Below are 23,574 nucleotides of genomic sequence, written 5' to 3'. Positions count from 1 at the left end.
AGAAGTTTAATAAGGCAAGCTGGTAGGCATTGTCAGATTCTTCTGCCATATACACTGTTTGTGTTCCAAACCAATGGACTCTCGATTCTTGATGCCATTTAAAATGTTTCTTCTCTATTTTGAGAGGTAATAGTCCAGAGATTCCCTTTGGTCAGTGGGAATGTCACACTTCTATCAAAGACTTAGAGAACATTCTTGAATCACCATCCAACTTGTGATCTTTTTCTGCGATGGAGCTGGGAATATTTTCAGAATCTGGTATCAGACATGAGGGTGATTTTTAAATTTAAAATTTTAAATGTAATTTAGGCATGCAGCACGGTAACAGGCCATTTTGGCTTATGTGTCCATGCTGTCCAATTTACCCCCAATTAACCTACGCCCTGGTGCAAATCTGGAATGAGTTGTCAGATGAGGTTAAGGAGTTTGGCGGTGTGGAGGAATTTTTGGAGGTGGGCGTCATGGTCCTGCAGGTCATGGCCGCAAATGGTGATGTTGTCCAGATACGGGAATGTGGCCTGCAGCTCATACTGCTCTACTATTCGGTCCATTTCCCTCTGGAAGACTGAAGCCCTGTTGGTGACACCAAAGGAAATGCTCAGGAAATGGTAGAGATGGCCATCCACCTCAAAACCAGTATATTGGCAGTCCTCTGGGCGGATGAGGACCTGATGGTATGCTGACTTTAGGACAATGGTGGAGAAAACCTGATATTGGGCGATTTGGTTTACCATGTAGAATATGTGGGGGAGAGGGTACGTTTCCAGCTGCGTATATCTGTTAATGGTCTAATTGTAGTCATTAACTATCCTGTTTTTCTCCCCATTCCTCACCACCACCACTTGGGCTCTCCAAGGGCTGGTACTGGATTCAATGATCCTATCCTTGAGTAGCCATTGTACTGCTGACCTGATGAGCGCCCTGTCCCCAGCACTGTATCACATACCTTTTGAGCTAACAGGTTTACAGTTGGGGGTGTTAGCGAATGGCAGTGGAGGGGTGATCTGGAGAGTTGAGAGTCGGCGGGTCATGCGATGCGGGCCATCTAGGCTGAAAACGGTAGGGTAAGAAGTCAGGGGTTTTCACTGGTGAAACACAATGGGTGATTTAAGTGAAAGGGAGGGTGGGGCCCATCGTAATCCATCATGACACTCTTAAGGTGAGATTGGAAGTCCAGTCCAGTAACACAGCAGCGCATAGCTGTGACATCACTAGGAGTTTAAAGTTTTTGTATACAGTACCCCACATGGTCAGGGTCACTAAGCAGTAGCCTCAGACATCAGCTGTATGGGATTTTGAGGCCAAGGAGACTTTGTGACTTACTGGCTTAAGCGCAAAGAAATAGCACTGCGCTATGTCTGGGTGAATGAAACTCTTAGTGCTCCCACTATCAAACAGACAGCTCATCACGTGGCCATTTATCTGGGTGTCCATCATCGATATGATGAACTGGTGAGAACTACCTTGATCCAGCTCAATGGAGGCCAGCATTGGGTCGCTGCCTGTAGCTGTGGTGGAGAGTTTGTGTATTCGGTCGCAAAATAATGGCATCCAAGATGGTCACCCCCACGGCTCGCATATGGTGCTACTGCATCTCAAATATGGCAATGTCAAATATGGCAACCCCCATGGCTCACACATGGTCCTGCTGGGTCTCGAAGATGGCGGCATCAAAGATGGGAGCCCTCATGGTCTGCACATCGTGGTGCTATGTTGAGGTGACTTGGAGTTGCACACATTTGCAGAGTGCCTTTTCTTCCCGCAGTTGTAGTAGACCATGTAATTTGCTGGGCTGTGTTTCCTCGGTGCTTGCTCAAGCCACAGAAGTAGCACTTCGGGTGTTCACAGATGGAATGTGGCGATAGCGCTGTTAGGTGCTGTTAGGTGCTCACAGCATACAGTGGCCATGATCGGCAATGTGTGGCGGTGGCGGCGCATCCCAAGATGATGGTGCCCAGGGCAACTATGAGGTGGCCATGTTGTTGGGCACATAAGCTTCCATATTCAGGAGGGCCACCTCTAGCATCCCTGCCAGTTCAACCGATGCCTGCAAATTGAGCTCACCTTACTCTAACGGTTTGACAGATGTAGTTGGACCTGATGCCTGCGACATATGCGTCTCTAATCAGGTGTTCCGTGTTCCCTGCGGCTGTCATGGTCTTGCAGTCACAGGCCTGTCCGAGAGTTTGTAGACCTTGGAGGTACTCAGCGCTCGATTCCCCAGGTCACTGCTTTCGGGTGGCCAGAAGGTGTCTCGCGTAGTCCTCATTCACCTTATTCAGGTACCTGTCTTTCAGAACATCCATCACTTCTGAGAATGATGCAACGTCCCTGATCATTGAGTACACCAGGGGCCTGACCTGGGAGTGTAGTACCTGCACCTTTTCTTTCTCTGATTAGACAATGGCAGATGATGCCTGCACCATCAATAACTCAAAAAAGACTGGAAGCTTTATATTAAACTGATAGGCTTTTATTAGCAATAGAATGGAGGCATGTCCATGCTGGTCGACTGTCCTGAACTGGGGAGGGGGCTATTCAGGAGTCTGTGGGAGGAGCCACAGGTACAGTCAGATAATGGGCTTGACCAGACAGCTAAATATACAAACAATAGTTTTCCACAAGAAGGATTGGAATATTCATGAGAGAAAGGTTGGAACACAGCCTTTTCATAAGCATTATTACAGTTTGTGCCCCTGCCATTTTTTACTCTTTATTCTAATGCCTTCCTGTTCTTTGCTTATACCTTGTAGAAGAGCTCAGGCTCAAAATGTCAGTAATATATCTTTAATTTCTATGTATGCCACGAGACCAGAATGTTGTTCTGGTCACTGCCTAATTACCAAGTGATTAGGAAGTTATTAGTCCAATAGTGTGATAGTACAGATTCTATCACCAATGTGTATATGTACAGATGGTAGTGTAGGATGACTGTGATTGGCTGAGAGCTTAGCCACACCTACTGGCAGGTCTTAAAGGGTTGCTCCTTGCCAGTCCAGGTCATTCTGGACTGGTCGACCTACATGTGAAATGCTCCAGTCTTCTAGTTAATAAAAGCCTTGGTTTGGATCAACAAGTCTTTGGTTCTTTCAACACGCTCTACAAATACAAATCTGGAAATTTCTGCGGGAAGTTTTTTTTTCCAAGGGGAAAAAATTAATTGGATTAGTCAGCTTTGCTTTGCACATTCTTTAGAAACAAATTTAGTTTGAGAAGAGGAGTCTAGTCTGGGAATAGCAATTTTCCTTGTTGAAGACATATTTTGTTAAATAAAATCCATTTTATAGCTTGAAAATGGCACCAAAGGAAAATAAGGACAGTAGGATAAATGTGGGAAACTTATGTTTGCATGGTAGATGAGGGGCAGTAATACAAAGAAAAGTGAAAAGAAACATGTGCCAGTGACCCGGGTTTGAATTAGCGCTGTCTGTAAGGAGATTGTACATTCTCCCAGTGTCTGTGTGGGTTTCCTCTGGCTGCCCCAGTTTCCTCCCACCCTTCAAAACATACCAGTGTCATTGGTTAACTGGGCAGCATGGACTCATGGAATTTAAGAGCCCGTTACCATGCTGTATGTCTAAATTAAATTAAATATAATAACGGAGTCAAACAAGAAAATCTGCAGACACTAGGGTTGAGTGTAATAGACAAAAAAAAAATGCTTGAAAAGCTCAGCAGTTCACACAGGATCTTGTTGAAGGGCTCAGGCCCAAAACATTGGCTATCTTTTACTTCCTATGGATTCTATGTCACCTGTTGAGTCTCTCCAGTACATTTTTTGCGTATTGTTAAGACCCCAGAGGACCCCAAAACCCAGCAGCAATAGATATTCACCAAGACAAATGGTTACTTAAACAAAAGTTGCTTTTAATTACCTTTAAACATGAAAATAGAATCAAACTTTAACTTAACTCTATTGACTTACTTAACCTAACTTAACCCCCTTCTAATTCTAAGCACATGTGTATGTAATATGTGTGTAAGTTCAGAAAAGTTCTTTAGTTCGCAGTCCATTCTCACTTCTCATTCTTCCAAGTTCACTGGTTGCAGGCAACGTGTAGAGAATTTAACATTTATAAAGTTCATCAGGTTTTGGAACTCGAAAGGTAAATGGTTACCGCTCAGGAAGGTTCTTGTTGGCTTTCAGAGAGAGATTTGTTGTTTCAGGACATTCACAACTGATGTACTTCCATCAGTCACCTCAGCGTCCTGCTGATGGAACTTGACCCTTTCAGGGTTCTCCAAATGATAACCTCTTTCTTCCAGGTCCTTTTTATTTCTCTTATTCCAAGTGAAACATTAGACAGCCAGTCCCCTCTTGCATGAACCACAAGGGCTTCAACTAGGCTGTCTTCCAAAAGTTTGCCAGCTTGTCCTGTTTCAGTCCCAGCAATGTCTTCTGGCTGACACTGTCAAGTGATCTCTGCTTTCTCTCTCTCTCTCTTTCTCACCCTCTGAGACTGAAAGAAAGCCTGTTTGACTCTCTCTGCTTGCAAAATCACATGACAACAGCAAGTCTCCTGCAGACAATAGCGGAGCCAGCATTCTCTTTCATCTTTTGCTTTTTGGTGAACAAGAATCCATTAATGACGTCTCTTGAGCACTCTTCAAAGCTCTTGAAAAAAGGTGTGAAAAGCCATTATGTCTCCAGTATTTCAAATAAGATCTGTTTTAAAGTGTTTGCATGTGATCTACTCTAACAAACCTTTCCCAATTTATCTCCCAAAAAACATTTCTATATACTCTGTCACAGTATTACAATATAACAGCAGGACAATGAGGTTGAAGATGATATATGGAATTCAACAAGTCAATACTTATCTGATTTCTGTTAATTAAAAAAAAACACAATTATTGTATTCTTGAATGTTATTTACATCTTGAATGATTGAGAGAAATGGTTTGCAGGAAATTTAAGTCAACATTTCTTACCTATTAATTGTATTTAAAAGAAAAACTTTGGATTCTAAAATTTATGTCAAGAAGATATGGAATCCAATAAAGAAGAGCTAATCAGGCTGAAACCTTAACCAAATCAGTTTGAATATTTGGTACAGATTTGCACGTCATATTATTTGAAATAGTATTGATCCTTTAGAGCACCCATTCTTGACCTTTTTTTGGCTATGGCCCCCTTAGGACTCTGCTCAAAGTTTCTGGGCCCCTTTCCCTGTGAAGAAGTCGTTTGGTTGGTTCCTTCTGTTCTTCTCTACTACTGTTATGGGCCTAGAGGACACCAAAACTCAACAGCAATAGAAATTCACCAAGTCAAATGATTACTTAAACAAAAGTTGCTTTTAATTATCTTCAAACATAAAAACAGGATCAAACTTTAACTTATTACTATTAACTTAACTTAACCTAACTTAACCCCCTTCTAATTCTAAATGCACGTGTGTGTAATGTGTGTGTAAGTTCAGAAAAGTTATTTGATTCACAGTCCAATCTCACTTCTCACTCCTCCAACTTCACTGGTTTCAGGCAATTCTTATACTGTGCACAGAATTTAACATTTATGAATTTCACCAGGCTTTGGTGCTCAAAAGGTAAAGGGTTATTGCTCAGGAAGATTCTTGTTGATTTTCAGTGAGAGATTTGTTGCTCGTTGGACACATACAAACTGATTTCTTCTGATCACCATGTCAGTGTCTTGCCAAAGAACCTTGCCCCATCATGGTTTTCAAGATGATAACCTCTTTCTTTCAGGCTGTCACAGAGTTTCTTTTCTGTTTTCCTTATTTCAAGTGAAACATTATGCAGCCAGCCACCTCCTCTTGTATGGACCACAAAGGCTTTGACCAGGCTGAACTCAAGAATTCACAACCTGTCTTCAAAATGGGGTTTTCCACGAGCTTGCCAGCTTGTCCTGTTCCAGTCCCAGCTGCTGCTGCTGCTGAACTATAACATTCTCTCTCTCTCTCTCTCTCTTACTCTGAGAAAAAGCCTGTTTGACTCTCTCTGCTTGCAAAACCACACGACCCTCTTAAAACAGCAAACTGAACTCAGACTGTGGCACCAGACCCAATCTTCTGAGTCTGTTCATTTGTTTCTTTCCAAAACAATAATCCATTACTCCACAGCATGTCCAATATGAAGTCCTTGTAGGTATTCTTCAAAGTTTTTGCAAAGGCACTTGGAGGCTGGACTATCTGGCTTCAACAGAGCTCTGGCATTTTAAATGAGATCTAATTTGTATTTGTGTGTGACTTAACTAAAAATCCCACACAATTCATTTCCTTTAAAACATATCTATATACAATGTAAAATATAATGTGTCACACTACCAACTACATTAAAAAAATCTAAAAAATACTTAATGATTTTCAGCCCCCCCCCCCTTTAAATATGCTGTGGTTTCCAGAGGGGGGCTGTACAGCCTCCATTGAGAATGGTTCCTTTCAAGTACATCTGTTACACATTCACACTGGAATAGCAATAAAGAAAGAAAAAGATTGAAAATTTTAAATCAGATTGCAAGGTGATAATGACTTATGGTTCCACATAGCCTTTGGTTATCTCACATCTTACTCCAGGTATGGGTAATTTTAAATTCTAAGTGCGATGGTGAAATCACAAGCATAATTTCAGCCACATCATGCTCATTCTTGCCAGCTTAGTTTTGCCGCTGGCCCTACCATGCTAATATGATGTATTCTCACCTCCAACAACATGGTCTCGACTGTACAGGACCGCCAGTAATGCAGTCTACCAAAGCGCCCCTGAAATCGATGAGATTTGGCCAAGCTCCATTCCACTTTACTGACTGCTACAAACAGAAACCTCAGGGAGCAGCAGCAAGGAGCAGAGAAGGGCATGCCTGACTTGAAACAAAGTATACCCCAAAATACCAAGGGTCAACCCGATGAAGATGGAACATTTGACGACATGTGTAAAGGTACTTGAAATGTATCATGTCGAGAGTTGTGAAGTCTTGTGAATGGTGATTGAATACTCTCCACTTGCCTGGGTGAGTACAGCTGTAAATTCAGTCAAGAAGTTCAAGAACATCCACTTGATTCGTAACCCACCTGTCAACCTTAATATTCATTTCTTCCTTCACCAGCACATAGTTGACTACTCTCTGCAAGAGGCACTGCAATTGCCCCGTTAAGGTACACCACTGTATCTCCCAAGAGTTTTGAGAGTCACTGGGAATATAGAGTTGACATTTCAAATCAGACCAACCATATTCTCATTGAATAACATAGAAGGCTCCATTGACCTACTCTTGCCCTTAATTTACATGCTCAGGTATATTCAGAAGGACAAGACCTCAAGTGAGTGGCAGATTTTGCAGATCACCATCCACAAGACAACACCAGAGAGCTCCAGTGGCGCAATCGGTTAGCGCGCGGTACTTATACACAAGACAACACCATCTGCCTGTGCTGGTGATGCCTCCCTCTCAGATGCACTGAACAATGTCTACGCACGCTTTGAGGCAACAAAAAAAAAATGACATTGCATCGAAGAAGACCACCTTCCTTCCAAATGACCCAGGCGCTATGGGCGATGTGAGGAGAGTCTTAGGCAAGGTCAACCCATGGAAAGCTGCTGGACCGGAAAACATTCCCGGCAGAGTGCTCAGGGGATGTGCGGCTCAGCAAGCAGATGTTCTCACCGGCATCTTTAACATCGACCTGAGAAGTGCCATGGTCCCAACGTGCTTCAAAGCTGCCACCATTGTCCCTGTGCCAAAGAAATGGTCTGTGTCCTGCCTCAATAACTTCCGCCCTGTCGCACCCATGTCCATCATCATGAAGTGCTTCGAGAGGCTCATCATGGGGCACATCAAGCTCCGGCTGCCCCCGTCACTAGACCCCCTGCAGTTCACATATAGACCCAACCACTCCACAGATGATGCCATTGCCACTGCCCTCCATCCAGCCCTCACCCACCTGGAAAGCAAGGACTCGAATGTTATTGACTTCAGCTCAGCATTCAACACCATCATACCTCAATACCTGATAAGGAAGTTGGGCCTGCTGGGTCTAAATACCTCCCTCTGCAATTGGATTCTTGACTTCCTGTCAGGGAGACCTCAACCATTTCAGAGCAGTAGCATCTCCAAGACCATGACACTGAGCACGGGGGTCCCCAGGGTTGTGTGCTGAGTCCACTGCTGTTCACTCTGCTGACCCACGATTGTGCAGCTCAAACCACATCCTCAAGTTTGCTGACAACACAACCGTGGTGGGCCTGATCAGTAAGAATGATGAGTCAGCGTACAGGGATAAGGTGCAGTCATTAACGAACTGGTGCAGAGCGAATAACCTGCATCTGAACATTAAGAAAACAAACGAGATGGTTGTCAACTTCAAGAAGGCTCTGATGTTGAGGTTGTCAAGAGTATCAAGTTCCTTGGAGTACACTTGGCAGAGAATCTCACCTGGTCCCTTAACATCAGCTCCATAGCCAAGAAAGACCAGCAGCGCCTCTACTTCCTGCGAAGGCTGAGGAAAGTTCATCTCCCACCCGCCATCCTTCCTACATTCTACCGAGGATGTATTGAGAGCAACTGCATCACCTCCTGGTTTGGAAGCTGTACAACCTCGAACCGCAAGACCCTGCAGAGGCTAGTGAAGTCAATGGAAAAAATCATTGGGGCTCTCTTCCTACCATGAAGGGCATCTACAACAATCGATGCAGGTGAAAGGCAATAAACATTGTGAAGGACTCCACACACTCTTCATGTAAACTATTTTCACTTCTGCCATCTGGTAGGGGGTACTGCAGCACTCGGGCTCCTACGTCCAAATCAGGCAACAGCTTTTCCCCCCCAAACCACCAGGCTCCTGAATTCCCAGATTATTTGTGGATAGAATACCATAGATTTTACTGTATACGTCTTAATTTTTTTAATGTGTTCAACTTCTATTCTAACTTATATTTATGTAAGTATGCTTCTTGGATCTGGAGAAACACGATCTCGTCTTTACCATGAAAGTGTGCTATGAATGATAAATAAAGGTGACTTGACTTGATTTGATTCCCCTTCAATTAACACACCATGCTGACATCAAAATATTATATATCACTGTTCCTTAATCATTGCTGGTTTTAAGTACTGGAACTAGTATCTAACAGTACAGTGCAAGTACTTTCACCAGAATCTTTGCAGCACATTGATTTAAGGTCAAGATCAAATTTATCAAAGTCAAATTTATTGACAGAATACATACATGACATTGCATGCAACCCTAAGATTCTTTTTCCTGCGGGCCAGGCAGAACTTCTACTTATCAGTATCTGTAAACTGTACTCAAGGAGAGAGATGTATACAAGAGAGAAATGTAAACAAAGAATGAAATGTAAACAAACTGATTGTACAATACAGAAAATAAATATTTGGCAATAAATAATGTGCAATGTAGGAGTCCTTAAATGAATCTCTGATTAGTCTGTTGTTTAGGGGTCTGATTGTGGAGGAGTTACAACTGAACCTGATTATATAAATTATACAAATCTTGTGGCAACTATGTCTTTCCAAATGTGAGAAGCCAGCATGTTGTGGGTAGTATGGATCCTTAATGATTGCTGCTGTTCTCTGATGGCAGCATTCCATGTAGATTTTCTCGATGGTGGGGAGAGTTTTCCCCGTGATATACACACAGGTACTGGTGCCCCCAAACCAGGCTATGATGCAGCCAGTCAACACTACTTTTGTGGAAGTTTCCCAAGGTCATAATGAACCTCTGATAACTCCTGAGGAAGTAGAGGGGTTGATATGATTTCTTCACAGTGATATTAGTATGTTGGGTCCAGGAAAGTTCCTCTGAGTTAGTGATTCCCAGGAATGTAACCTTGATCATCTTCTCCATCTCTAATCTCCCAATGATCACAAAAATTTGTACCTTTGGTTTTCCCTTCTGAAGGTCTACAATCTGCTCCTTGGTTTTGATGACATTGAGTGAGAAATTATTGTTATTACAAGAGTCAGCCAAGTTTTAAATCTCCTTCAGTTTAAGTCTGCCATTGAAAAGACAGAATGCTGATAGCCGAGCTGCCTTTGTCTTTCTGCCACAGCATGAAAAAGAGAGACAAATATTGATAATTTCTGGTGGTTGTGGCCTAAAGAAAAGATGAAGGGTGAGAGATGCAGATTTAAAAAAAAATTACATGGGAAGTTGGGAGCCTGTGAAATAGATATGAAGTATTCAAAAAAAATTGTTTGGGTAAATAAAGAAGGTGTTGAAGGGACAGGGGATGGCATGGAAGGTTAATGTAGATGCAGACTGGCCAGGCCAATTGTACTTAAACTATCTTATAACATTCAAGGTTCAAGTTGAAGTTTCTGCTGTGTAAAAGTGAACTTTTTAAAGTCTGGAATTGCTGACAATATTTTTAGAATTATGCAATATAGTTATTCTTTGGTGGATAAAGTTAGGAGCCAAAAAAAGTAGAATTGTAGAACATTGTGCTTTCAAATGGTATGTTTTTGTGAATGAATTGCACAAACGTGGCCATTGTGTCAATTCGCTCTGGCATTTGTCGTGGCAGTACGCATCAGCACGGGCCAGAAGTTCAGCTCATCAGATATATACAAAGTGAAGTCAGTAAAACCACAGAAATGCTGGTGGAATTCAGCCAGTTTCACAGCACCCATAAGAAGTAAAGATATATTACCAACATTTCGGATGTTTTAGACCCTGTGAGACCAGCTGAATTCTAATTTTAATTTAATTTAGACATACAGCAAGGTAACAGGCCAATTTTGGCCACTGGTCCATGCTGTCCATTTCATACCCAATTAACCTACACTACCAATACATTTCAAACAGTGGGAGGAAACTGGGAGTGGGGTCCCCCCTCCTCCCAGGGAAGCCACATAGAATGTACAAACTCCTTACAGACAGCATGGGATTCGAACCCAAATCCTGATTGCTGGTTTTGTGTGGTGATATGTATATATTGTTCTGTGCTATTCTGTGTATAAGTGGCTAGCCCACCCACTGATGACTCAATCTCCTGTAAACCCTCCCCCTGAGACTTGGCCATTAAGATCAACCCCACTCCCTTCCATTCATTCGAGCACATGGAGTTGGGATAGCTGAAATCTAATGTATATTAAAGCCTATCATTCTTCACTCAACTTTCAGAGTCATTGATAGAGCGTATCAATTTAATACACATTAATTTTCCACACAGGATGAACAAGCTGCTGAGACCCGACAGATTTGAAATCACTCCACAGACACCTGGAGCTGCCGAACGGTACGAGCAGTGGATTGCTTGCTTCACAAACTTCCTCGAATTCGCAGTGGGCCTGGTGGACTCTGATGAGAAGAAACTCAAAGGTCAGCAAGCTAGAGTGGGCCACCGAGCGTACCTGGCGATCTGGAACTGCATGAGCTACCCGGAGGCCATGGCTAAACTTTGCATTCTCTACCGACCCTGGGTGAACGGAGTGTACTTACAGTTCCAGCTGGCCTCGAGGAGACAGAAACCCAATGAGTCCATAAAAAAGTTTCTCTGAACACTGTAAGGCCTGGGAAGAGACTGCTGGGGCACTGCTACAGCCCCTGTGCCTGTATCCCAGTGTGTGAAGGAGCTGATCCAAGATGCCTGTGTGACTGGACTACATTTGTCAGCAACTGCTTGAGGAGGTCAAGCTGCCCCTGAAGAGAGCCTTCCAGCTTGCCAGGGCTTTTGTCTCGGCCCAACGCAATGCTGACGAGATCCCCAGTAAGAAGAGGGCTTCCATGTGCAGAGCATGGACGCTGCCATGTTGGGACCCAGCATCACAGATGGCCTCTGCGATAATGAGCCACCACCTCACCACTACCGCCGTCGCAATTGGACACCCGAGGTGCCACTTCTGCAGCCAGCAGAAGCACCTGTGATGACTCTGCCCACCTAAGGAGGAGATCTGTTCGGGATGCGGGAAGAAGGGACATTACCAGCATGTCTAAGTACAAACTCTCCTGAGCGAGCAGCGTGGCACTGATGTCATGTCCGGCCCCGAATGCTTGACCGCATGCGTGACTCAGGAGTTGCCATCTTACTAGCATCTCTGCCCTCCTGGATGATGTCACCACCACATTCTGCCAACCGGATGACTTCACATCCTCCTTCTTGCTCTGATCTGACAGCGTGGTTGTTGTGAATGAGGAAACAGGTTTGGTAGGTCTCAAAGGCAAGGAGTCTGAACACAGCTTTCATGTAGGGAAGGATTTTATTTACAGAAGGCAAATGTGGGAAAATGGTAACTGATGACACACACACACAATGAACTGGTACATACAATGATCAGGGAAAAATCACTACAATGCCCCACCCCCCACCCCCCCCCCCCTTGACTCAGTGCAGGCCCGGCTCTATGCTGCAAGGGACACTAATTAAACACTCCCAACCCTTTTAACAGTGCACATCTTACCAACAGTTTCTCCAGCACCTTCCACATTTCTAGGCCTGGAGTGAAGCAGGGTGGTCCCAAGCTGGCAAAGAGAGAGGGAACAAAGAGCACATGGCACCTTTGTAGTGCTGGCAGGACAAGCCCAGATCATTTACTGGGGGACAATAGATCAGTGGCAGGAGGGTTAATCTAAATACAACAGCCAATGGCCCAAGGCCAAGTACAGGCAGACTGGACAGTGCAGTCCAGGTAATTTACATGTGACAAAAGAACTAATAGGTGGGGTGGAACCAAACGTTGATTGGCAGCTGGTGTGTCCTCCGACTAGGTCGGGGGCAGAGCTCTCACATGACAGCCCCAATACAGTGGTCAACATGGAGGATATCATCTTACTGGTCAGGCCTCCCCTCCAACAGCAACAACGACACCCCAATAGTGGCCTCCATGGCTCTGCACTAGGACAGCCCTCATCTGATCACCCACTCGATGATGGAGATCGAAGTAAACGGGAAAAGAACGAACTGCCTGTTTGACAGTGGGAGCGCAGAGAGCTTTATTCACCTGGACACTGCCCAGAAATTCTCTCTCTCTGTCAGACCCATGAACAGCACCATCTCTATGGCCGCAAAGGACCAATCTGCGGAGATCTGTGTACGTTACAATAACTTCCGTTTGCTTGTGAAGCAACAGCTCTGTGCGAGGATACTCCTGGGCTTGACTTCCAGAGCCAGTTTAGGAGTGTGACAATGGCATTCGGAGGACCACAGCCACCCATAACAGTACACAACTCCCGACTCACAGCCCCCTCCCCCCGGCAGCCGGTCCCCGCCTGCGGCCACTCCACCCTCCCCATATCCCCTCCATCATTATTTGAGAATCTGACCCTGGACTGCAGGCCCTTCATGGCAAAAAGCAGGTGCTATAGCGCCATGGACAGGGCATTTATAAAGTCCGAGGGGCAGCAACTCCAGGCAGAAGGGATCATAGCTCCAAGTTTGAGCCTGTGGAGTGCCCAAGTCATGGTGGTCAAGGGTGGGAGCAAACCCCATATGATGATTGATTACAACCAGACAGTCAATCGCTTCACTCAGCTCGATGCTGAGGAGTCACGTGATGGAGTAGTGGCCGGACGGTGAACTCCAGCCCTCTCCAGAAAAGTCGGAAAAAACAAAGGAAAACACAAAGGCACAAAAATAAAAATTAAAGTAAAGTGAGTATAAAGGTGGAAAGAAGATGGCGACGAAAAAAGAAAAATCGAAACCAACGGTAAGAAGAGAGGAAGAGAAGACAACGGAAGAAGAAGGAGAAGGCCTTACCTGTTCGAAGAGGCCCGCGGTGGAGAGAGAAACCCGCTCCCTCAGGTCGGTAAATAATGGACTACAAAAATGGCTCGCTGAGCCGAGTAAAAGTGCGCAACCGCGCATGCAAAAAAACACACCGACGGGAGGGGTGACCAGCTGGGGAGTCGATCTCCACAGCCGGCAATGACAGCTGCAGAACAGCTGCAGCAAGAGGTGAACATAGAAGACAACGAAAACAAGAAAGAAGAGAAGAAAAGAACAACAAAGAAACAACAGATGGCCAACCCAGAGGAAGAAGAAGAGGAAGAGGAAGAGTACAGTGAAATAGAAGAAGAAGGGAAAGGCAAGATAAAGGATATACTTTCTCTTATTAAAGAATACATGGAGTCATTTAAAGAATGGCAAGCGCAAGAATTTAATGATTTAAGAAGAAGAATAAACAGTACAGAAGAGAAAATGAATAAAATAGATATGACCTTATCAGAAATGGGAAAAAGAATGGACAAGGTGGAAGAACGAGAAGCAGCAGTAGAAATGGAGGTAGAGGACTTAAAAAAGAAATTAGAGGAATCTAATAAAAAAGTTAAAGAGACACAAGAGCTGTTAGCTCAGAACATAGATATAATGGAAAATTATAACAGAAGAAATAACATAAAGATAGTGGGCCTTAAGGAAGATGAAGAAGGCAAGAATATGAGAGAGTTTATAAAAGATTGGATCCCTAGGATCCTAGGATGCCCAGAACTACAGCAAGAAATGGAAATAGAAAGGGCACATAGAGTATTGGCCTTCAAACCACAACCACAACAAAAGCCAAGATCTATTCTAGTAAAATTCCTAAGATATACTACAAGAGAAAAGGTACTGGAGAAAACAATGGAAAAAGTAAGAGAGGACAACAAGCCACTGGAGTACAAAGGGCGAAAAATCTTCATTTATCCAGATATAAGTTTTGAACTCCTGAAGAAGAGAAAGGAGTTCAATACAGCAAAGGCGATTTTATGGAAGAAAGGTTATAAATTTATACTAAAGCATCCAGTGGTATTGAAAATATTTATTCCAGGACAGCAAAACAGACTATTCTCGGATCCAGAGGAAGCACGAAAATTTGCAGAACAATTACAAAATAGACTGAGAGATGAAGACGTGTAACGAGAGTACAAAAGACTGCGAACTAAAAAGTCAAATAAGTTTTGAACTCCTGAAGAAGAGGAAGGAGTTCAATACAGCGAAAACGATCTTATGGAAAAAAGCTATTCTCGGATCCAGAGGAAGCAAGGAAATTTGCAGAACAAATACAAAACAAACAGAGAGATGAAGACATGTAATAAGAGTAAAAATGACCACGATTTATATGTATGTGGGTAAAGAGGTATACGTGTGTGTATGTATAGTGTGCATACATGAATGTATCCGTATTTAGAGGAAAATATAGAGAGTATAGACAAGAATTAATAAGGGTAGGAAATGGAATAGAGGGAATAAGGAGGGAATTAAAAGAGTGACCTTTGTTACATATGAAAAGTGAAATCTTTTCTGGGGGGGGCTGGGTGGGGAGGAGTTACGGTCACTGCAAAATCAGCTGACGCTTGCGAGTGAATTCGCCAATCCAAATGGAGAGGGGAGATGTGGTTGTCCGACAAGGGATAAAGGACAACTCAGGAGGGGAAGGGGAGATTGGGGCTAAAGAAATTTTAAATAGGAGAATAAGGAAAATGTTTGATGTTTTAGGAATGTTGTCTTATAAAGGGTTCAAAACAAGAAAACAGAAATGGATAAGAAGGAAAGGTAATGATGGAGAAACGGAAGGGAAGATAAACAAAGTATAAAATGGCTACATTGAACTATATGACTTTAAATATTAATGGAATACATAACCAAATTAAAAGGAAGAAACTGCTAAATTTACTGAAAAAAGAAAAAATTGATATAGCATTTGTGCAAGAAACACATTTAACTGAATTGGAGCACAAGAAATTAAAGAGAGATTGGGTAGGACACGTAACAGCAGCATCGTATAATTCAAAAGCAAGAGGAGTAGCTATATTAATTAGTAAAAATGTCCCATTTAAAATAGAAGAGGAATTAATAGATCCAGCAGGGAGATATGTAATGATAAAATGTCAGATATATTTGGAGTTTTGGAATCTACTCAATGTATATTCACCTAACGAAGAAGATCAAAAGTTTATGCAAGATATTTTTTTGAAGATAGCAGATACGCAAGGGAACATATTAATAGGAGGGGATTTCAACCTGAATTTGGATTCAAATATGGACAAAACTGGGAAAAAAATTAACAGAAAGAACAAAGTAACCAAATTTATAATTAAATCGATGGAAGAAATGCAACTTTTGGATATATGGAGGAAACAACACCCAAAGGAAAAGGAATATTCATATTACTCGGCTAGACATAAAACATACTCAAGAATAGACCTATTTTTGTTATCAGCTCGTATGCAAGATAGAGTAAGAAAAACAGAATATAAAGCTAGAATACTATCAGACCATTCACCCTTAATATTGACAGTAAAGTTAGAGGACATCCCTCCAAGAATGTATTCTTCTTTTTCTTTGGCTTGGCTTCGCGGACGAAGATTTATGGAGGGGGTAAAAGTCCGCGTCAGCTGCAGGCTCGTTTGTGGCTGACAAGTCCGATGCGGGACAGGCAGACACGGTTGCAGCGGCTGCAGGGGAAAATTGGTTGGTTGGGGTTGGGTGTTGGGTTTTTCCTCCTTTGCCTTTTGTCAGTGAGGTGGGCTCTGCGGTCTTCTTCAAAGGAGGTTGCTGCCCGCCAAACTGTGAGCCGCCAAGATGCACGGTTTGAGGCGATATCAGCCCACTGGCAGTGGTCAATGTGGCAGGCATCAAGAGATTTCTTTAGGCAGTCCTTGTACCTTTTCTTTGGTGCACCTCTGTCACGGTGGCCAGTGGAGAGCTCGCCATATAACACGATCTTCAATCTGAGGCGCCTGCAAGCTCACACCAAGACACAAGAGAAACTTGTCCATGAACTACTCTTTGCAGACGATGCCGCTTTAGTTGCCCATTCAGAGCCAGCTCTTCAGCGCTTGACGTCCTGCTTTGCGGAAACTGCCAAAATGTTTGGCCTGGAAGTCAGCCTGAAGAAAACTGAGGTCCTCCATCAGCCAGCTCCCCACCATGACTACCAGCCCCCCCACATCTCCATCGGGCACACAAAACTCAAAACGGTCAACCAGTTTACCTATCTCGGCTGCACCATTTCATCAGATGCAAGGATCGACAATGAGATAGACAACAGACTCGCCAAGGCAAATAGCGCGTTTGGAAGACTACACAAAAGAGTCTGGAAAAACAACCAACTGATAAACCTCACAAAGATAAGCGTATACAGAGCCGTTGTCATACGCACACTCCTGTTCGGCTCCGAATCATGGGTCCTCTACCGGCATCACCTACGCCTCCTAGAACGCTTCCACCAGCGTTATCTCTGCTCCATCCTCAACATCCATTGGAGCGCTTTCATCCCTAACGTCGAAGTACTTGAGATGGCAGAGGTTGACAGCATCGAGTCCACGCTGCTGAAGATCCAGCTGCGCTGGGTGGGTCACGTCTCCAGAATGGAGGACCATCGCCAAGAATGTATAGATGGAGATTAAACCCCATGTTACTTAAAAGGCAGGATTTTAGAGAATTTATTGAAAGACAAATTAAAATGTATTTTGAAATAAATACGAAATCAGTGAAAGATAAGTTTATACTATGGGATGCAATGAAAGCATTCATTAGAGGGCAAATAATAAGTTATGTAACCAAGATGAAAAAGGACTATAATCAGGAAACATAGCAGTTGGAAAGGGAAATAGTAAATATAGAAAAAGAATTAGCAATGAAGGAAGATACAACTAAAAGAAGAGAATTGGCGGATAAAAAAATAAAATATGAAACACTACAAACATATAAGGTGGAGAAGAATATAATGAAGACAAAACAGAAATATTATGAACTAGGTGAAAAAACGCACAAAATCCTAGCATGGCAGCTTAAGACAGAACAAGCTAAGAAAATGGTATTGGCATCAAGGAAAAAAGACAAACAAATTACATATAATCCAAAAGAAATTAAGGAAAACTTTAGAGAATTCTATGAACAATTATACCAAACTGAAAACGAAGGGAAAGAAGGGAAAATAGATGAATTTCTAACTAAAATTGAACTACCAAAACTACAAATAGAGGAACAAAATAAATTAACAGAGCCATTTGGAATAGTAGAAATACAAGAGATAATAAAAAAATTACCAAATAATAAGACACCAGGAGAGGATGGATTCCCAATAGAATTCTATAAAACATTTAAAGACTTATTAATTCCGCCCCTCCTGGAAGTAATCAACCAGATTGATAAAACAAAGCTTACCAGATTCATGTAAAACAGCAATAATTACAGTAATACTAAAGCAAGGGAAAGATCCACTCACATCAGCGTCATATAGACCAATATCTTTACTTAACACAGATTATAAGATAATAACTAAACTATTAGCAAACAGATTAGCAGAGTATGTACCGAAAATGGTAAATCTAGACCAAACTGAATTTATCAAAAAAGACACACAACAGACAATATTTGTAAATTTATTAACTTAATTCATGCAGTAGAAGGGAATAAAGCACCAACAGTAGCAGTTGCTTTAGACGCAGAGAAGGCCTTTGACAGAGTAGAATGGAATTATTTGTTCAAAGTATTGCAAAAATTCAGTTTACCGGAGAAGTATATTAATTGGATTAAAGCATTATATAAGGGACCATTAGCGAAAGTGACAGTAAATGGACATGTATCAAAGCAATTTAACTTAAGCAGGTCAACACGGCAGGGATGCCCACTATCACCTTTATTGTTTGCGTTAGCTATAGAACCACTAGCAGAATTGATAAGAACAGGAAATAATATAAAAGGGATAAAAATAAAAGACAAGGAATATAAAATCAGTTTATTTGTGGATGATGTTATAGTATAAAACCAGAACCAGAACTATCAATAAAAGAATTATATAAGAAATTGAAGGAATATGGAGAAGTGTCGGGTTACAAGATCAACGTAAAGTGAATCAATGCCTATGAATAATGCGGATTTCTCAAAATTTAAAAAGGAATCACCATTTAGATGGCAAATGCAAGCAATAAGATACCTAGGTATACAAATAAATAAAAATTTCGGCCAACTATATAAACTCAATTATTATCCACTAATGAAAAAATTACAGGACGATTTAGAGCATTGGAAAGATTTACCACTAACACTGATAGGAAGGATAAACTGTATTAAAATGAACATTTTTCCAAGGATATTATACCTATTTCAGGCATTGCCAATACACTTGACAGAGAAATTCTTCAAGGAGTTAAAGAAAATAATAAGGAAATTTTTATGGAAAGGGGGGAAACCGAGGATAGCACTAGATAAATTAACAGAATGGTATAAACAAGGAGGCTTACAACTGCCAAACTTTAAAAATTATTATAGAGCCGCACAATTAAGATACCTATCAGATTTTTATCAAACAAGGGAAAAGCCAGATTGGACTAGATTAGAATTAGATAAAATAGGGGAAAAGATACCTGAACACATATTATATAAATGGGATGAAAAATTGGTACAACATAGAAGTTCTCCAGTATTACATCATCTACTCAATATTTGGAAGAAGATTCATGTAGAAAGAAATAAAACAAAAAAAAAACTCAGCTCGATGCTTATCCCCTCCCTCAGATAGCTGATATGGTCAATAAAATAGCCCAGTACAAAGTGTACTCCACAATTGACCTGAAATCGGCAAACCACCAACTGCTCCTTCGCCTGGGAGACCGCAAATACACCACCTTCGAAGCAAATGGCAGACTTTATCACTTCTTCAAGGTGCCCTTCAGAGTCACCAACAGGGTCTCAGTGTTCAAAAGGGAGATGGATCGGATGGTAGACAGGCATAATCTGATGGTGACGTTCCCCTACCTTGACAATGTCACCATCTGTGGCCAAGACCAGCAGGACCACGACACAAATGTTGCGAAATTTCTCCGCACAGCCAAGTCTCTTAATTTGACTTATAATAAGGAGAAGTGTGTGTGTTAGTACCACTTGCCTAGCCCTCCATGTTGTGGCACATGGTGTCATTGAACCTTACCCTGACCGCATGCGTCCCCTTATAGAGCTCCCAATACCAGACCCCGGGTCTGGTACCAGACCATTGAAACAGTGCCTGGGATTCTTTTCTTACTATGCTCAATGAGTGCCTAATTATGCCGATAAGACCTACCCCTTAATAAAGTCCACAAGCTTCTGCAGTAGCATTTTTTTCCTTCACCCTCCACAGCCCCAAGACACGGCACTCCTCAGTCGAGAAGGAGGCACAAGCAATCGTTGAGGACATTCGCCACTGGCATCACCAGCTGGCCAGGAAAAGATTTACCCTGCTACAGACAAACGGGCTGTCGCCTTCATATTTAACACAAAACTGCAGGGTAAAATCAAGAATGATAAAATCCTGAGGTGGGGAATCGAACTCTCCACCGATAACTATGGTATCCTGTACCAGCCAGGCAAACTCAACGATTCACCAGATGCTCTATCCCAGAGGACATGCACCAGCATACATGTGACTGCCTCCAGTCCCTCCACGATGACCTCTGCCACCTCAGAGTCACGAGGTTGTTCCACTTCGTAAAAGCCCAGAACCTCCTGTACTCCACTGAGGACGTCAGGTGTCTGACCAGACATTGTTGAGTCTGCGCAGAAGGTAAACCATAGTTCTTCAGGTCGATTTCAAGGGACCCCTGCCCTTGACTAATAGGAACTTCTATTTCCTTAACATTATAGACAAGTTTCCCAGATTCCCATTTGCCATCCCCTGTCCCGACAACCTCTGCCACAGTTATCAGGGCACTCCGCAGTGTGATCCCCCTCCATAGTGATCAGGGGTCCTCATTCATGAGCGGCGAGCTGCGGCAGTAGCTGTTAGCTAGAGACATGGGCAATAGTAGGACCACAAGTTATAACCCTAAGGGAAAATGCCACCATTTGAAAGGCGATCCTCCTGGCCCTTGTCAAAAAGCCTAGTGGTGTCTTACTGGCAGGAAGTCCTGCTAAAGGCACTCCATACCAACCGATCTCTCCTATGCACCACTACAAATACAACTCCACTATGGTGGTACACCAATAGCCTACTGCAGGGGGCGACCTGTGTACCTGTAGGAAGAGCACTGGAGGACAAGACAACACCTGGTGAGCTGTCAATCAGCCATCCTGAATGGACTAAGCCCCACGCGGTCAGCTGCCAATCATCTGCCAGGATATAAGCCACATCTGGCCCCTCGAGGTCAGTCACATGGAGCCAACACAGCTAACCATAGCTAACTGCAGCAGGGACTTTAAGTGGAATAAAGCCTGTTGATCAGTCTTTAAGTCTTGTGACTGCTTTCTTTACGACAGCGCACCACATCCACATGAATGCATGTTTTCCTTCCCCAGGAGGTTGGTGACCGGAACCTCTCTGCCACCCTGGTTCTCATCTCCGGGACCTGCCCTGCTGAGGAAACATGCGAGGGCCAACAAGTCAAACCCGTTGGTGGAAGAGGTGCAGCTCCTGTGCGCTAACTCACAATACGCTTAAAGGACACAGTTCCTGTCCAGGACCTGGTGTGTGCCAAAGACATCCAATCCCGGCCCTGCCCACCAGATATACATACATCGTCCCCTACAGGGACGGTGCAGGCTAGCGAAGCCCCACCCTTGGGCTTCCACACCACATGCCTGGGATCCTCACCCAGCTGAGCCGACCACCATGACCACCCCCACAGACAACCAAATCCCACCCTGACCAGTACACCACTGGCGGAGCTGAGCAGGTCACAGAGGCAGTGGAAGCCACCTGACCAGCTGAACCTTTAGGAATGGGTTTAGTTTTTGTATATACTGTTCTTTGTATAAGTGGCTGGCCCATCCACTGATAACTCGATCCCCATAACCCCTCTATCTGTGACCAGGCCATAAAGTTCAACCTCTCCACCCCTTCCATTTATTGAGCACATGGAGTTGGGCCAGCTGAAATCAAATGTGTATTAAAGCCTATTGTTCCTCACTCAGCCTTTGGAGTCATTTATAGTGTGTATCATACTATAAAGGTGTTGCATTGACCATTACGCCTCCAGCATTTCTGTGTTTATACTACGATCATAACGTCGATAAACTTTTCTATTTCACAAAGTGAAGTCAACCATCTTGCACCATTTGTTAGGAGGATTGTGAGCTGGGCAATGTTCTTCTGCTTCTAGAAAATGTGTTGGCCACTCACAGAGCCGCATGTTTTCACAACTCTCATTTGGTACAGCCATGCTATTTTATGGATAACTTGGCCACATGACATGTTGGTGGTCTTAAAAAGTTTTGGGAAATACTGATATCTTAAAGGTTACATTTAAATGTATTCTTTCTTATTACCAGTCAATGCTTTATTCTTTCTTTCAGATCACGTCTCAAAGTCTCAAAGATTCGGCATTACCAGCAAAATGTTGCTTTGATTTACTTCACAGGGGTTAACTCCAGTTAAGTGTGAGATGCCAGGAGGCCACTTTTAATAATTAACTTGCAAAGAAAGAAGAAGAATTTGATCTGGTCAACTTTTCTGCTCTTATTAATTAACAGTATTTACATTAAAAGTGATTTTTTTTAGGAAATAGTTTGTTTACTTCTACATTTTCTTCTATCTGCAGCAGATGCAGTGGCCTCACAGGTCAAAAACTGGCACCACTGCATCCCCTGGCCTACACTGGAGCTCCCATCTGGTGTGCGTGTGTAGTAGGGCAAGAGAAGGGTTCGTAGTAGGCATCTGGAGCTCCAGTGTAGGCTGAGGGGAGGGTTTGGACTTAGAGTCAGGCATCAGGAACTCTGGTCACTGGAGCTCCAAACCCTCCCCTCAGCTCCTGACTCCCGACTCTGAATCCTCCCTTCAACCTATACTGGAGCTCCCGACACCCATCCAGTGTGTGTGTGCATTAGGCTGAGGGGAGGGTTTGGAGTTGGCCTTGGGAGCTCTGATGTGCAGTAAACCAAAGCCTATTTTGTTTTATTATTTCAACTTCTGTTTAAGAAGCTGACAGAGCTGAGACATGTGCCTTCACATTGTCCCGTTTTTCCATCCCCTCCTTCCTCATTTCCCGACCAAGTACTCAAAATTTTGCCTTGTAGGTTCTCAATCTGCAGTTAGTTGCATTCCTGCAATCTACTCTTCATCTGTTATTGGTGATTCTTCACTGGGAAATAAAAGCACATTTTAAAAAAATAATCTTCATTCCTATCTCTGTTTTGTAAACTTAGTTTTAATATTATATTTGGAGTTGGGTTTTTCTGTTTAAGATAAGATGGAAGGGAGTCTCAAATGCCCACTGTTCTCTGTCTGATGAAGTATTCCCTAATTTCATTCCTCAAAACCCTATCTTTAAATGTTGGATTATGTCTGCTAATCTCTACACTAAGACTAGGACTTCTTCATCTTTTCCCTTCAGTATCTAGAAACCTTTCATCGGAAGTGAGAATAAAGAGTTTTATTTTAAGACCAATTAATTCTGAAGCTAGACAATTTGTGTAGGGCTGTTTTCAAGTTGGCAGCAGTGAAACTGCAATACTATTTATTGTACCTTTTAATGATTTGGATGCAGCTTTTCTCCTTGTTTAATGTCTAATCGTTGAGCCAGCTTGTAAACAGAATAAACATTATCTCATGTCTTTTGGATTCTCAGAAAGAGAGAGTGAGTGAGTGAGTGAGTGTGTGTTTGTGTGTGTAATTGTGGTGCCATTTTTTATATGCTGATACATCGCCAGTCCTTTACCATCATTAGGCATGAATCCTGGAAAGCCCTACCCAAAAAACCTTATGGG

This window comes from Narcine bancroftii, chromosome 5 (assembly GCF_036971445.1).
Source record: "Narcine bancroftii isolate sNarBan1 chromosome 5, sNarBan1.hap1, whole genome shotgun sequence".
Taxonomy (NCBI): Eukaryota; Metazoa; Chordata; class Chondrichthyes; order Torpediniformes; family Narcinidae; genus Narcine; species Narcine bancroftii.
The sequence above is the reverse complement of the archived record's forward strand: the minus strand, read 5'-3'. Positions refer to the sequence as shown.